The sequence below is a fragment of the Nylanderia fulva genome, unplaced genomic scaffold, assembly GCF_048542155.1.
Source record: "Nylanderia fulva isolate GAGA-0341 unplaced genomic scaffold, ASM4854215v1 Scaffold35, whole genome shotgun sequence".
NCBI classification, from domain to species: domain Eukaryota; kingdom Metazoa; phylum Arthropoda; class Insecta; order Hymenoptera; family Formicidae; genus Nylanderia; species Nylanderia fulva.
In genome coordinates, this window is record NW_028190422.1 from 739,563 (window position 1) to 755,229 (window position 15,667).

The 15,667-nt window shown below is 34.8% G+C and overlaps 1 long non-coding RNA gene across 3 annotated transcripts in view; it reads left to right on the plus strand.

Moving 5' to 3' along the window:
* Positions 1 to 335: 335 nt before the first annotated feature.
* Positions 336 to 15,667, plus strand: part of LOC114935016 (uncharacterized) — a 33,545-nt gene continuing 18,213 nt past the window's right edge. The window contains exons 1-2 of one of the 3 annotated variants that reach the window (XR_014925274.1): positions 336 to 1,135; positions 1,236 to 1,287. This is a non-coding gene — a long non-coding RNA (uncharacterized LOC114935016). Of the gene's footprint in view, positions 1,288 to 15,667 lie in introns of all 3 variants that reach the window. The other 2 variants (XR_003820406.2, XR_014925273.1) reach the window with 2 other exon arrangements.

Sequence of the window (15,667 nt, forward strand, 5' to 3'; positions counted from 1 at the left end):
TAAAATTAAAATAGCATTATGAACAGGAATTGTGCGACAAATCCCGCATTTTTGATAATTATGCATTAAATATACATTCTATACATATTTTTTGACGAACACAATTTATAATTATGTTATAAATGTATAATTATGTTCTATTTAAAAATATTAGAGGCTTTACTTTGACTATAAAACTGAACGTCTGATATTACATCTTAAATTTATGAAATCTTTAAATTATAATTGCATATTTATATCATACGAAATATTTAATTTTGATGATATAAAATTGAGTAACCGATTATTTTAAATTTATTAATTATTTCAATTTATTTATTGAAAAAGATGTTTTTTCATTAATTGAATTTAATTATATTAGAATATATTAATCCGAAATTGAATCACACTATAATATAAATTTAAGTACACAGTAATAATTTAGACGACAGTTCAAGTACAAAAGTTATAGCCTATAATTGTTTTTGAATTTGGCGCGCGGCGCGCTAGTGTTGACTCACGTAGTTACAACGTCACGACCGTCGTCCCTCGCGCTAGTCTCGAGTTCGCGCTCAATCGGCTCCGCATTTTTCGCGCGTTTTTTCCTGTTAAGAATGAATTCCGCGTACGAACGAATATCGGAAGCATCGAATCGTGCCACGGGCAATTATCAGGAAGTATTTCTTCAATCATTGAACATTCTGTTTATTAAGAGGTATGTATCATTTCGCGTCATTTATCTATACGAATCACATCGCGTTCAAGTTTTTGCGTTTTGGGAAAATTTTCGGAGGTTAGATATTTAATTAGTAAATAAATCATGGTCTTCAGGTGTCGTGTGTGAACCGCGCGAAGTTTGCACCGCGCGATTTGTTGTATACGTCACAGCGTACTAACTTCATTACACATCGCGAATGTCGAGAGTGGCACACAGTTATTTATCGTCGTTATTTATCTGTTATTATTTATGTAATTGGGCGCGTAGTGCGTGCAATCGGTGTCGAAAATGTCGTACAAAGTAACGCGCGATTGTTCTATCGTATTATTTATGCGCGAATCGAAATCAGTAGTGCTGGTCAATGAAAATGCATCCCGGCGAACGACTTTCCAAAACGATGCAACAATCAACGAGAATATGGCGACGTTTCAACAACCGGTGAGTAATTTGATTCTAATATTTATCTGATTATCATCGACTGAAATGCATAGCCAGCCTATGAAAACAGCTAATATAATAATAATATAATATTTTTTAGGAAAGAGTGACGCGCAACAATCGACGAGAATATGGTAATGTTTCAACGACCGGTGAGCAAAGTGATTATATTTAATTTATTATATTATCACATTTATATATCATCGCCATTTACTTGTACGATATATAACCAGGATATGAAAATCGCTAATATAATATAATATTTAGGACAAATCGACTTTTGAGATTAACTTAGAAATAAATTTAAATATATAGTCATTATATAAAAAAATGCTAATGTAATAATAATATTGTTTTAAATCTGTTTTCGAGATTAGCTCAGAAAGATATTTGAATTATGCATTATATATATTTTCAATAAGCATTCGCGTATTAATAATTTCATAAATATTTTAATATTATTTTTTTTTATTTGAAAGACTATATTTGATGTACTTTGAGCAAACTAAAATTCGAATTTATCTTTCTTATTATTTGCCAAATATATAGCTAGTATAAAAAACGCTAATATGAAAATAATATAAATTTAAATTATGCATTATATTATTTTTGTTAAATATTTATATTAAAAATCTCTCATGAATATTTTAAAGCATTTTTTTATTTAAAAGACTATATTTTATGTACCTTGAGCAAAATAAAACACAATTTTTTTTATCAATTATAAAATATGTAGCCAGTATATAAAAAACGCTAATGTAATAATAATAAAATATTGTTTTAAAAAATCGGTTTTTGAGATTAGCTTAAAAAGATATTTAAATTATGCATTATATGTATATATTTTCAATAAGCAGTCGTGTTAATAATCTCATGAATATTTTAATTTTTTTTTATTTGAAAGATTATATTTTATGTATTTGAAGACAAGTAAAACTTGATTTATCTTTCTTATCATTCGCGAAATACATAGTACAAAAAAAATTCTAATACAATAATAATATAAATTTAAATTATGCATTATATATATTTTCGATAAGAATTTATATTAAGAGTTTCTCTCATGAATATTTAAAAATTTTATTTATTTGAAAAATTATATTTTATGTACTTCGAGACAACTAAAACACGAATTTATCTTTCTTATCATTTGCTAAATATATATAGCCAGTATAAGAAAAGCTAATACGAAAATAATATAAATTTAAATTATGCATTATATGTGTATTTTCAATAAGCATTCATATTAAGAATCTCATGAATCTCTCATATTTTAAAGTTTGATTTTTATTAGGAAGACTTTATTTTATGTACTTTGAGCAAAATAAAACTCGAATCTATTTTTCTTATCATTTGAATGTCAGACATGGAATCGATCGCAATCAATCTGCGTGATATTTTTTGCCACACGCGCGTTTCCTCATCTTGGTTGGCGCCTAGCCGAAGGTAATGACAACCGCGCAAGATACAGGGAGTACTCGAGAGTATTCTCGGACTAAGAACCGGAGCTATGAGAATCCCCTCGTCGAACCGGCACGTGCGAGCGGAAATGCAGGGGCCGTAGAGACGCAGAAACACGGGAGGCGGTCATTTGACGGTCTGATGGGATATCGCCGACGTGGATCGCCCACCGTCATCCACACAGCCGTTTCTCCGTGCTCTCCACATCCAATTCTCCTCATCCTTCTCATCTCTTCCTCTCATTCAGTGGCGGCTTCAATAAATGCGAAGTCTTACGATACGAGAATTTAATCATAAAAATTGTACGAAATTTAATTATTCAATGGCAAAGTTCAGTAGTCACATTTAGAGCATTTGATTTTTGAGTTATAATTATTAAATTAAAAATATATATATAAAAGATACATTTATTTAAGATCACAGAGTATACATTCTTTTGTAATTTACTCTTATTCAGATATATAAAATAGATAATCACAAATGCATGTAAAATTTAAAAATAAGAATATATTTACAAGAATTTAATTTTCTCTTTACAATTAAATGTATATTTTTGTAACACGCGTGCATAATTATAAATTTACATCTTATTGTAAAAGCCGCCACTGTCTTCTCTCGGCATCGCGTTCCTCTTCGTCGCTCGCTCGCGCCAAAAAGACCGCTGTTTTCTTCTTTCCTCTTCTTTCACGGTCGATCACGATTCGCCGGTGTAACGTGGCGCGTTGCGCCCTGTGGTTAATTCAATTAGGTGGAATCATAGTTACGCAGATCGGCGGCCGCAGCCAATGTTAACGGCCGATACAGAAGGCGCGCCTCGGTCACGGAGCCATCGCGGACGTGCCTCCGGACTCCCTTGACATTATCGCTAATCATCTCGAATCGATAGCCGCGTCTACGCGAGCGGTGGTATTGGTACAGGTATGCGCCGGACGTGCGTTGTAATGCGGCTAGATGCGCAGTGTAATTTTAGTAATTGATCTATCGAGACGAACGAGCGCGCCTTTGCGCTGAAAATCATGCACAACGCTGACAAAAATTTTCGCGTTAATTAGCGAACCGCGGTAATTAGTCTCAGCATTCCTCTAAACGATTTCGCAACGCAGCATATCGAATTTTTAACTAATTTTTTAAAATAAACTCTAGCCAAGTAAATTTAATATTATACACTATCTTTTAAAATAGAAAACGTGAAGACCTTTTTAAGATAAAATTAGGACTTTTAAAAGAGTCACGATTTTTTATTAAAATTTCTGCATCGTGATCGTTGATGAATTTCGAGATGCTATATGTCTCTTTTTTATTTTTGCGTCAAAGATTCCCTGATTAACATCGTTCGAGTATAGGATCTTGTAATCTCCGAATTCTTCTCGATCCTCGCGCGCGTCCTAGGATCCAAGAGTTATTACACGAAAACAGACGAGTTCTCGTAACGACCTAATAAAACGAGCCGCCGGGGCCACCTGGTGAAGCAAGCCACGTCGAGGGTGCCCCCCAGGCACGTTGACACAACTCATTTTTACGCAATGTCTCTCGCGCGATGGGCGGCCGCGCTCGTCCCGCGTTCTCGCACTGCGCGAGGACCCGCTGTTTATGTTGCTTTATGCTGATGCTGGCCGTACCACCGCTCGCTGGGCTGAGTAATGGCGCGAGATCTGTACCGTAGTCGTCGAGGGGATGCCTCTCAACTCGGCCTGAGTGCGAGAGATACCATCGGATCTACCTCTCGCGTAGATTTCTAGTCGCTCGTCGCAACATCCCGCATACGTGCCATCTCGACGAAATCGTGATGCTCCCTTCCTCAGGACCGCATATCCTGCTGGTACCCCTGAGAAACGAAACGTGTAGGCTGCACACAATGCGCCTGTAAACTCGTTTGCAATATTTAAAGATTATTTAAATATAAAAAATGTCTATATTGATTTTACATATTGATTGATTGATTTTTAATGTCTAATTTTATTTGAAATCTGTTCTCATAAATATATAATTCTAATTGAATATATACTTGTATCAAGGTAAGATAATTTCTATTTCCTGATTTGTTAATATGATGAACCTATAATATAATGTACAATATGTAATAATTTGTACATTTCTCTCGTTATTTACTCATATATTTTATGTATATTTATTGATGCAATGTTTATCGGTACAATAAATTCAATTTCAAAGAATGCTTTTTGCATTTAACAATATTATAATCTATTAAATGAATAGCTAACTCTTATTGACTTTTATAAATATATGATCATTTGTTCAGAGAGAGAATTAACTATAATATAATTTAAAAGGTCGGCTTAATAAACATAATTTTAATAATTTAAAAAGTTCGAAATAAGATAACGATTTTTTTGTAATTAATTATTCAAAATAATTTCAAATCAATGCTATTATACAATTGTCAAATGTGATTTAACACAGAGAGAATTTTCTCTTAGAATTTACCTTGCAGATCATTGTAATCGTGGGACAATATGCATTGGAAAAATTTTTTAAGTTTTTCTGATTAATATTTATCACAATAAAAAATATTAATATCTACCACAATAAGATATAAAATATGTTCGATTAATTTTACTATGTACGTTGTTTCTACATTTTTTCTATGTACATAAAATTAATCGAACATATTTTATACCTTATTGTGATAGATATTAATATTTTTTAAGATATTAATAGATATTTATATTTTAAGATATTGATATTTTTTATTGTGGTAACTATTAATAAGAGCTCTTATAAAATTCTCCCAATACTATTGTCTCACCATTATCATGATTTTCAGGGTAAATTCTAAGAGAAAATTCTCTCTGTGTTGATTCACATTTGACATTTGTAAAATAATCATCGATTTGAAATTATTTTGAATAAGTATAAAGAAATCTTTATCTTATTTCAAACTATTTCAATTAATACATATATTATAGTTTTATTTTCTCGATGATAAATTTTCACATATCATTCTAATATCAATATAATAACAAGAAATTAGTGCGAGATCTCTCTTTATCTATAATAGATACACAAGTAGTATAGAGAAGAAATGTTTGTACAGTTTGAGCAATTGCATTTTCTGCTGCCAGCATAACGTGATTTATCTTCCATTCTGTTCTTTTATTTCTCTCTGAAGACATTTCGCCTCTGCCGTTCTCGCATTCAAAAGTTTCAGTTTGCCGCCCGTAAATCATGTGAAAATAGAGCAACAAAGTAAAAGTAAACTTTCAGTAAGTCTTAGTTTTCATGCAAAGTTTATGAGATTGTCGCTAAATATTCGCATTTTCCAATTGAATTATTCGCAATTTTCGTAAAATTGAATTTTGTGAAATTGAAATATGATTTCTGATTTCGATATCTGCAATATTAGCAATAATGGTACCAATTTTGCATAGAGATGAAAACAAAATAACTGGATTGTAGAATGTATGTAAATTACTAATACTATACTGGAAGGCAATCATATTGCAAACTATGTGAAAGGTCGTCATTTTCTTGCATACTTTGAGTATTATTTGGAAAAATATTTGTGTGATGCTAAAATTTGAACAAAACATGTTACATAAAATATTTATAATGTTAATAATAACATTATTTTTCTGAAAAATAATTTTGTTATTAACTTTTTAAATCTTTTATGTGAAATTTCTTTTTAGCATCTCGCAAATATTTTTTCAAATAATACTTAAAATATGATATATAAAAATACAGTCTTAATTTTCGAAAGACGTATAATTAAAATTAATGTTTTGCTAATCTTTGCAAATGAAGTTGTCGATATTCCTACTATTCTCCCGCCTCTTTTGCGTTCTGTTTTCCCCTTTTCCCTGCCGCAGAGTGGCGACGGCCGCGCGCGCACGAGTACCGGTTCTATAACGACTAATAAAGGTTTAATGAATTCACTGGTCTCTCTGTAATTCCACTCTGTCGCGCTACCTAATTAATACGGAATCCGGAGGTAAAGTCGATGAGGGTGTATCCGAGAGCGAGATGCAATTATCGTGATAAAGTTGACTATAAATTTCTTGCAAGTGATTTTATGACTTTATCGATTCGTACGCAGAAAAAATTCTATTCTTTTTTTTTGTAAACCGGTAAATAGAACGTTTCACACGACGCGATAGCATCGTGTGTTGCGGTGGTAGTAATTGATTTAATGCCTGCTTAACCATTCTCAGACGTGTTATTATATTCCAGAAAAAATTAGCTAAAGATTTTCGTTATAGTTATAGCACACTCAGATACAATTACAAAAGAAATTACACATATGATTGAGATATAAAGTTTGATTTTAAGAAATCATTTTAGAAGTCTTTTAAAAAATATTGCGATATTATATTTTTAATTGTTTGACTTAATAAATGATTTATTGACAATTTTTCGAACATAAGGAGAATTTTCAAAAATTTTCTAAGTAAGTTATTTCGCGAAATATGAAGTAAAATATATTCAAGTATTTTAAAAATTGTTGCCTTGCATTCTTATGCAGTATTAAAATTTACTTAATTTCCTGAGATGAATTTGTAAAGTAGAAATTATAAACATAGCCTTCCATTACTTCAAATATTTGATAAATAGGTTTTATGTACACGAAATGTAATGTGATTTCTTTGGGATTCTTATAAAACTCAGAAATTATATCGTTAAGAAGTAAAATTGCGCGGTATACACTTTTCTCGAAATTCACTCGTTACAGAACGTTTCTACGTGAAGGAATGCAAACATGCATGCGTGTGCGACGGTCCACATCCGATAGTAATTATTCTTACGCACGCGAGCGAAGAATTGCGTGCAAATTTGTTGTGTGAACAGAGCCCCGCGCCCGCGAGAAACACGTTACCGCAGAAAAGATCTCCTTAGATCTCTTTGCCGACCGATAACGAACCGAATCGCCTTACTTTTACGCTTACAATCGTGCTGTAACGAACGACTGAAACTGCTCGTAAATTTCACGCTTCGCACACGAGCGAGAATTATTCATACGTTTTTCATAATTCATCCTGTGCCGCATAAAAACTGTAATTAACGTCCAAATGGTTTTACCCAGCAAACTATCGCTCGAACTGTCTAAGAAGTTAGACATCGATCGTGAAACATAAATTTTTGTGTCTGTTTCGGTAGCTAGAGAGATAATAAAATTCAATTTATATATGTTGATAGAAATTGACATATTTTTCAGTATATGGCAATATTTTGTCGTTTAAATATATTTTGCATATATATCTTGTTGAATATAATTTAGTCTACAATACATTTAAACTGATCGCAACAAAAACAAATGTAACATTATTTTAAAGAAAGTTTATATATAATTTAAATAAATATATTTTTTTAATAAGTACAGGAATCATAATGTAGAAAATTTCTAAATAAAAATCACTAACGTATAGAGAGAGAGATGATGAATAATAACTAAAAAATGAAGTATATAATAATGATAAATGCTGTTGTAAATGGGGAAGTAATGATAGACAGGATATTATACACACACATACATGTCACAATGCAAACTTGTATTTCGTAAGAATGAAAATTTAATACAACAACCGTTGTCGCGCACGTGCGCATTTTCCGGAAGTACCGCATTATTCCTGTTACCTTTTTGCAACGTTTGCTCGTTTTGAGACAAATCGAGTGGTATGAAAGACACCTGGCCTCAGGGTGGACACGTGATATTATATCGGCGAACCACATGCCGCACGATGCATCATGAACGCTGTAAGACTCTGAAACCCGTCTCTTAAAGTTCCCTGCTTTTCGTCAGCCAACGTTTTCGCTGGCACGCGTTCTAAATATATTTTTCCCTTAGATTGAGATATCTTGAAGTTACATCTCATTTCATACAGATGAGATATTGTAACAAAAAAAAAAAATATAGTTTCTATAGAATGTTTCTTAAAGAATTTTTAAAATTATTATAAATAAATATTAGATAATTCTTAACTTTTTATGTAGTTTAATTAATTAAAATAACAACAATGAAAATTAATATAGAAGAAACAAGAAAATTAAACTGTAGAAATCAAATTTTATGTACAGGTAGCTAAAGAAAGCAAAAGTACAAATTTAATATTTGATAAAGAAAGTTTTCGCTATCTCACAAGTACTGGCAAGAGAACGGTCAGAAGTGTACTTCACCGATTTTAATAAACTTTGGATGTTGTAAAGTGTAAAGTATTAAAAAATAGACCTATATTTTTTTAGCTGTGTATCTCGACGTTTAGAGGGTGAAACACTCCCTTAAAAAACAGTTTTATATTTCTGACAATGAGCTAACATCATCATCAAAACAGCAAAAGATATGAAAAAAATGTTTCAAAGTTTTATGGTTTTTAATGTTCTTTAAACCAGTGTAATATTTCTCAAAAATTAGGAGAAATTTCGAAAAATATGATTAAAAACTTTTATTTGGAATATTTTTCATATCTTTTACCGTTTCAATAGTATTAGCTCATTGTAAAAAATAAAAAAAACCGTCCAGATACGTAGCTAAAAAAATATGCGTCTAATATTTTTCAATACTCTCTAACAATCTAAAGCTCATTAAAATCGGTGAGGAACACTTCCGATTGTTTCTTTGTAAGATTAATATTTGTACCCAATATCATTATTTTTATGATTGTAAAGAAATTCTTGAATATATTGTATTATATAAATTATAAATTTATTAAAATTTGATCAAGATACTATTTCACTTTTATTTTTCAAATTGTTTAAATTGCTGCAGCATAAACTTGCTTTTTTTTTCAAGAAAAGTTATCGCGATAAAGATCGGTATGAAAACTGCTCTAAATTGAACTTTACAAATTGCGATAAAATTTAATCTCCATTAGTCTCGATGAATCTGGCGGTCCACTATTCGAGGACCCACTTGGTCGCTACGCTTTTATTTCTCGATCAGTCAGGATCGGGGCCTTCGAGTGGTATGGACCCCCCGCGGTTTTCTCCCATCGAAAATCCAGATCTGAACGACGAGAACGACGACGACGAGCGATTCGTTGTCAGCTACGTTCGCTCTTACGCGCTCGCCCGTGTGCGTGGAAGCGTTTGACTGAAACACACGCGTGTGCGTGCGATCGGCAACGGTGATCAATCACCTTCAAACCGCGGTCGTACAATGCGTGTCGCGCCACCAGAATCTGGTCGCCCGAGAAAGAGCTATTGTTACCACCCACGTTGTCTCTCGAGGCCTATGTCGACCGACGCTTCGAAAACCGAAGGTGAAGCCTTCAGGGTAATTCAGGATTGCAGTTTCGATAGATGATGCGATCTCTGAGATATCTTTGTGCACGTAACATCTAACGACGATACGTTCCAAGCGAATTCCTCGATTCCCGATTCGCGTGTGTGTGGTCGCGACACTTAATTCTTTGGAAATTGAAATAAGAAAAGTCCTTAATATCTAATTATACGCCATATATGACTTTATATACAATTAATATATAAAATTAAAAAATATATAAAATATTATATACATATTAAACTTTTTTTATTGTAGACATCTAACAATAAGTTGCAGTTTATCACAAATATAGATAATGTAATATTTTAATTATTACTGTTTATTTATTTTTATCATCATTGTAGGAAACGATATATTCTCTGATTATGCCACGAATAATTACATGTTGCCATTAAATTACAAACTTAGATTAGAAGATTTTCGAATTTTTTTATTTTTTAAAAACTTTAATTATAAAATGTAGATCCATGACATTGTTTCAATAATATTGATGAATCTCTTTCAATTATGATTTTAAATTCGGTCTTAAAACCTATGTAAATATTATACTATAATATTACACTATTAATTAATAAATACTATTATATATTATGTTATATAAAGTACGAATAAGAAAACTTAACATACATAACGTAGGGACGGTACAAGGAAGGGCAAATTTAAAAGAGAGAAACCTTGAAAAAAGCGAAAATCAGGAAATCGCGACGCGTACAAGGTATGCGATAATCATAAATCGCCGCGGCCAATCCAAAAATCTAAAGTTTAGATAAGAGGGTATAAATATGTGGAAAACGTTCCCAGGAGAGACCCTCGCCGGATATCAGAAAAGAGAACCCTCGGCCATCGGGGAGAATCGGGAGACCGAATTTTAAGGGCTACATCCAAGTAGCCCTCGCGCAAGTATCAAAAGAATGGACATCATAAAAACCGGGAACGAATGTCTCCTTAAATATTCCAGAATCAGCCATGATTTCCGCGAAGGACAACGATATTGCTTTTCGCGCGGTTAGAATTTCCTTTTTATATAATATACATGACTCGACTATACTTCGACTATACTACGACTGTTTCGCCGAGAAAAGTTCTCCAAAAGTTCTCGTGACATATTATATCCGACCGATTTGAATAAAACAACCCTCGAATCGTTCTTAAAAAAGACTCACTGAATACAAATCTATGTTTAGTATTAAAAGAATGTATCTTTAGAAATCGATGTAACGGAGAATATAGATAATAGCTTTCGGGCACGTTTAATATGTAGCAACATCCGTAACATCAAAAACACTCACACTTTTATACATGAAAGATAGTCGGTGTCAGAGTGGTGGGAAAACGGCGGCGCGTGCATTCTAAAAATGAATTATCAGAAAGCTGGTCTCCAGTTTAGTCTGTACCTTGAACGTCTATCCCGCTAAGTGCATCATTGTCTGCCATTTTGGTCGAAGCATCGGCGACACGTGCCACTTGTCTGCGGCGTTATCAGCCGGAACGTGGTAGCCGTTTCTGGTAACAGAAGTCAGTCCAGAGCCAGGCCAGAGCCACTCGACCGCGTCGAGACAGTTTTCGGCAGCGATCGCGCGCTCGTAATCGCGGCCCAGGCTCTTCATATATCGACTCTTTACTGGTCTTCTTTAAACAGCCGACAGGCCTTTAAAGAGATTAGACGGCGACTTTCCCGCCGTCACGCGAGAACAGACGTTATCTTTCGCGTCTGCCGTATGCGTCGCCTGCAACTTTGTAGGATGAGCCAGGTTTTGCCGAAACTTTTGAATTGTAAATTCGCTTCTATAATGTCTGATCAGGTAAAAAAAATCCTCGCGTTCTAGTTTTAAATAATATCCCGGAATATCCTTGGAATCCTTTTTTTAACTTAGTCTAAACGGTTAATCCATTTATTGGCTAATGATTAAATTCAATTATTTTATTGGAGTTTTAATTAGCTTCAGTTATCAAGAAATAACCCAGTCTCGTTATGAAAAAAACCGGGAGAATTTTTTAGTCTGTGATAGACGTCAGTCTGTCCTGCATTACACATGTAATGTGCTAATTTTTATTCTAAAAATCTGTTACAAGAAACATCCTGACAAGAGTAAAGCGACAATAGTCAAACGCAGCAGCTGCATCGATCGGCTCAAGCATGCGTGAAGAAAAGCTTGATGACTTGGCGCGAATTTCGTGTAAAGCTACGTACAGATTCGAGCACGCATGCGCCAAGTCAACGTATCTTCCTGTATCGCGATTAACATTATTACGTACAAAGTCGGTGTCGAAAAAACGTTGATGTATGTGGAAATATAAATAATTAATTGAATTATTTATTGAGAACCCCATTTAAGAGATTCTCTTATGGAAATTTGAAACGTTGTTTAAAAGAGGTTGAGTCTGAGAGATTAATCGATATTTATTTTCGAATCCTTTTTGAACTAATAATTACTTAACGACCGAAAAAAATCATTAAAATTTAATTACTTGATACAAAAATTAAAAAGCATAATCTATATACATTACATATTCAATTTACAATCATGAATATTCTTAATTTGATTTATACCGGACTTGTCACAATTTCGCTTGGAGATCAACTTTCCTGAAATTTACATAAGTCTTTATTGGAACGTGTCATGCTCGTGTTCGGGAACAACGCGCGTATATATATATACGATTTGTGTGTATTGCGAGCGTGTCTCGCAATTTCTAACGAAATCGCCGGTGGCCGCGAGGCAACGCTCATTTTAATACAAATTGTTTTGGCTCGAGCTATATACGACGCTGCCACATGTCGCAGGGACAACGTCGCCGCGACCCTTGTCGTCATTACCAGCCCCTCCGCGAGTGAGCTCACTCGATCGGTAGCGTCATATGGCGAAACTCCGGAGCGGATGTTTCGCGCGGATATAGCGTGCTTTGCCTCGCGATAGGGGTTGCGGTCCAGCTACGTAAAGTCGAACCCCCGATCGATTACTGTCCGCTACAACGATCATAAAATCATACTTTAAACGCGCGAAATAAGATTTTACTTGGGGTTTAAAAAAAGATTTGCAATTAGGTACAATACTTATTCTTATTTGACTGAATTTTAGAATCTCTGTGACAACAAGACGTAATATTTTCTATTATTTAAATTTTTATAGAGTCGTATATATAGAAAAATTATAATTTAAATTTTTCATTCCTTTGATTCTTACTTAATATCTCATCATTCAAACGACAGTGATTTCTTTTACAAAAGGCAGCTATATTTTAATCCGCGTCGACAGCGTCAAAAGCATATAGGAAGTTTTGGGTCAGTATCGCGAGATAGAGAGAATAGTTGGTGAAGCTCAAGAGCGTTCGCCCTAGATTTTTCCAGGGGCACATCAGCTCGGGCGAGCGTAGAGAGACGCGCGTATAGATATAAAGTTCCGTCGATAAACTCCCGTTTCCCTCCGGCTCGACTTGCAACGACATGAGACGAGAAGGAGATTTCGAAAGAGGATGAGAGAGAAAGAAGGAAGAGGGAAGAGGGTGGGCGAACGAGGGTGGCAGAGGGAGGGAAGCGAGAGAAGGTCGGAGTGCCTCATCAGGCTGATAACCCACGAGAAACGCGTGTCGCCCACTCACGGTGATTGCTGCCACCAGGCTTGTTCCCCTCATCCTCTCATCCCGCTCGTCCATTCCGCCGATGGTTCATCGGTATCCCCACCGTCGTTCACCGTGCCCCTTCCTCGGGTTCGTCTTTCCCTCCACTGGTCCACGGTCCTGCCTCCGACCATCGGAGCTGCTGGTAACTGCTGGACCATGCCTTCGTATCACCTTCTGCTCCCGAGAATCCAGGATCGTCCACCCACACGGTGATAGTTCGAGGTTCTCGCCCCGTTTTCCCTTAATGCTTGCTTCCATTCTCGTTCTGTGCTCCTTCGTCCTCGCCCGAGTTGCCTTTCTTCTTCCTTCCTCTGGCGGAGAAGAATCGCCAGTGAAAGACAGCATTCGCGAGTGTCATTCCATTCGATTAGATTACAATACGAGAAGCCGCTATTTCCCAGCATCCGCGCCAGCTACCGTCGTCCGAGCCATTAAATGTGATGCTGCGTAACAACACGCGATACGGGCTTATATCACTGCCGGCGATATCGCTGTCACTACTACTGATAACCGGAACTCTCTCTCGTTCTAGATCAATAAACTGATTTCTCTTCGCTAGTAATATATATCGCTCGTCATCATCGACATTAAACAGTATCGTTGCTGACAACAAAGAAAAGAGTGCGGTGATCAAATTTTTCATTCTGTCAGTTTTAGAAGATAATTTTTATAACCAGTTAAATCATTTTCGTCAATATTGATAGAATCTTTTCGCTGCAAGATGACAAAGAACACAAAATACTTTATGTATTAATTGTATTTTGTACACAGAGAGAATTTTCTATTAAAATTTACCTTGAAAATCATGGTAATTATGAGATAATATGATATTAGAAGAATTTTATGAGTTCTTCTGATTAATATTTACCGCATTAAAAATATAAAATATGTTTGATAGTAAAATTTGTTATGTACATATTAATATTTTTTATTGTGGTAAATATTAATCAGAGAAACTTCATGGTAAATTCTAAGAGAAAATTCTCTCCGTGTATATTTGCTTCTATTTTTAGCATTTGACTGTTATCATTATTATGATAAATAATTATCATTATAATTGTTGTAAACCATAATTATCGATTGTCTCCATTATTCTATTATCACTGGCAACACTGTTCGCTATCAGTCTTGCTAGTGATCTTGTCTATAGGTCAATCCATTAGAGTATCGTCGACATCATTGTCTATTCCACATTCAGCCTCGTTAATATTATCGCTACAGCGCCATCGCCGTCCCTATAACTATCTCCGTGACTGTCATGCTGATGCTTTAGTCGTCGTTCCCACGAGGATCTTCTGCGTCGATCTGACGCAGTCGATCGTCGGTCACGGTTATGCGGTCGCGTTTACTCTGTTCGCGTCTGTTACGTGAGCGCGCGCTGTAGGACACAATTTATAGGAAATTACCACCCACTCCACCCTTTAATTGCTCGTCATAACGAAAATTGCTTCTAGTCGCTCGGCCTGTGATTAGTCTAAAGCATGCGTGCCCGCCACAATTTGCCACACGAGAGTTCTTCCAGCTTTTTACTATCCGTACAGCATTATCCAGATGACGTTCATTTGTAAATTGCGCCCTCGAATTTATTCGTACTGCTGTATACATATGTTTATATGGACTCCAGACGGTTGCATTTAACAGCGCGCGTTATGATGCAATTAAATTGTATTTATTCTATATATTACAATATAATACCTATATATTATTGACTAGAAATTTGATTTACAAGTTATCAGATATTATTATATTATCATCTCGGACAATCAATCTCATTTGACATTTAATTTACAAAATGTAATTAACACGATAAATTGTTGCAATCAGTTTTAAATCATAAAATATGACATAAGATAAAATTTGTATTTTTTAAAAATATTTTTTAAAGCTTCTAATCTCGACGAATCTCTGAGATGTATCTTGGCAAGATATATAGCGAATTGTTCGATAAGAACGACGAGTTGTGATTTGGAGAAAAGCGTAAGGGGGCGAGAGGGTGAATATATACGAAGGGAGAAAATGTCGTTTCTTCGGAATTGAGATTTCTCTCGTCTGCACGTTGCCGCTCGCTGCAAGGCAATGTCGGTATCTGCACCTCGAAACCTGAAAACGTAAGGGAGTTAAAACGCGATCCAATTTCTCAGGCCATTGAGTGCGGCGACTGCCATCTGTCTAACGGGTGCTTTTTACAAGCGAACCGTGAAATGCGCAAACAG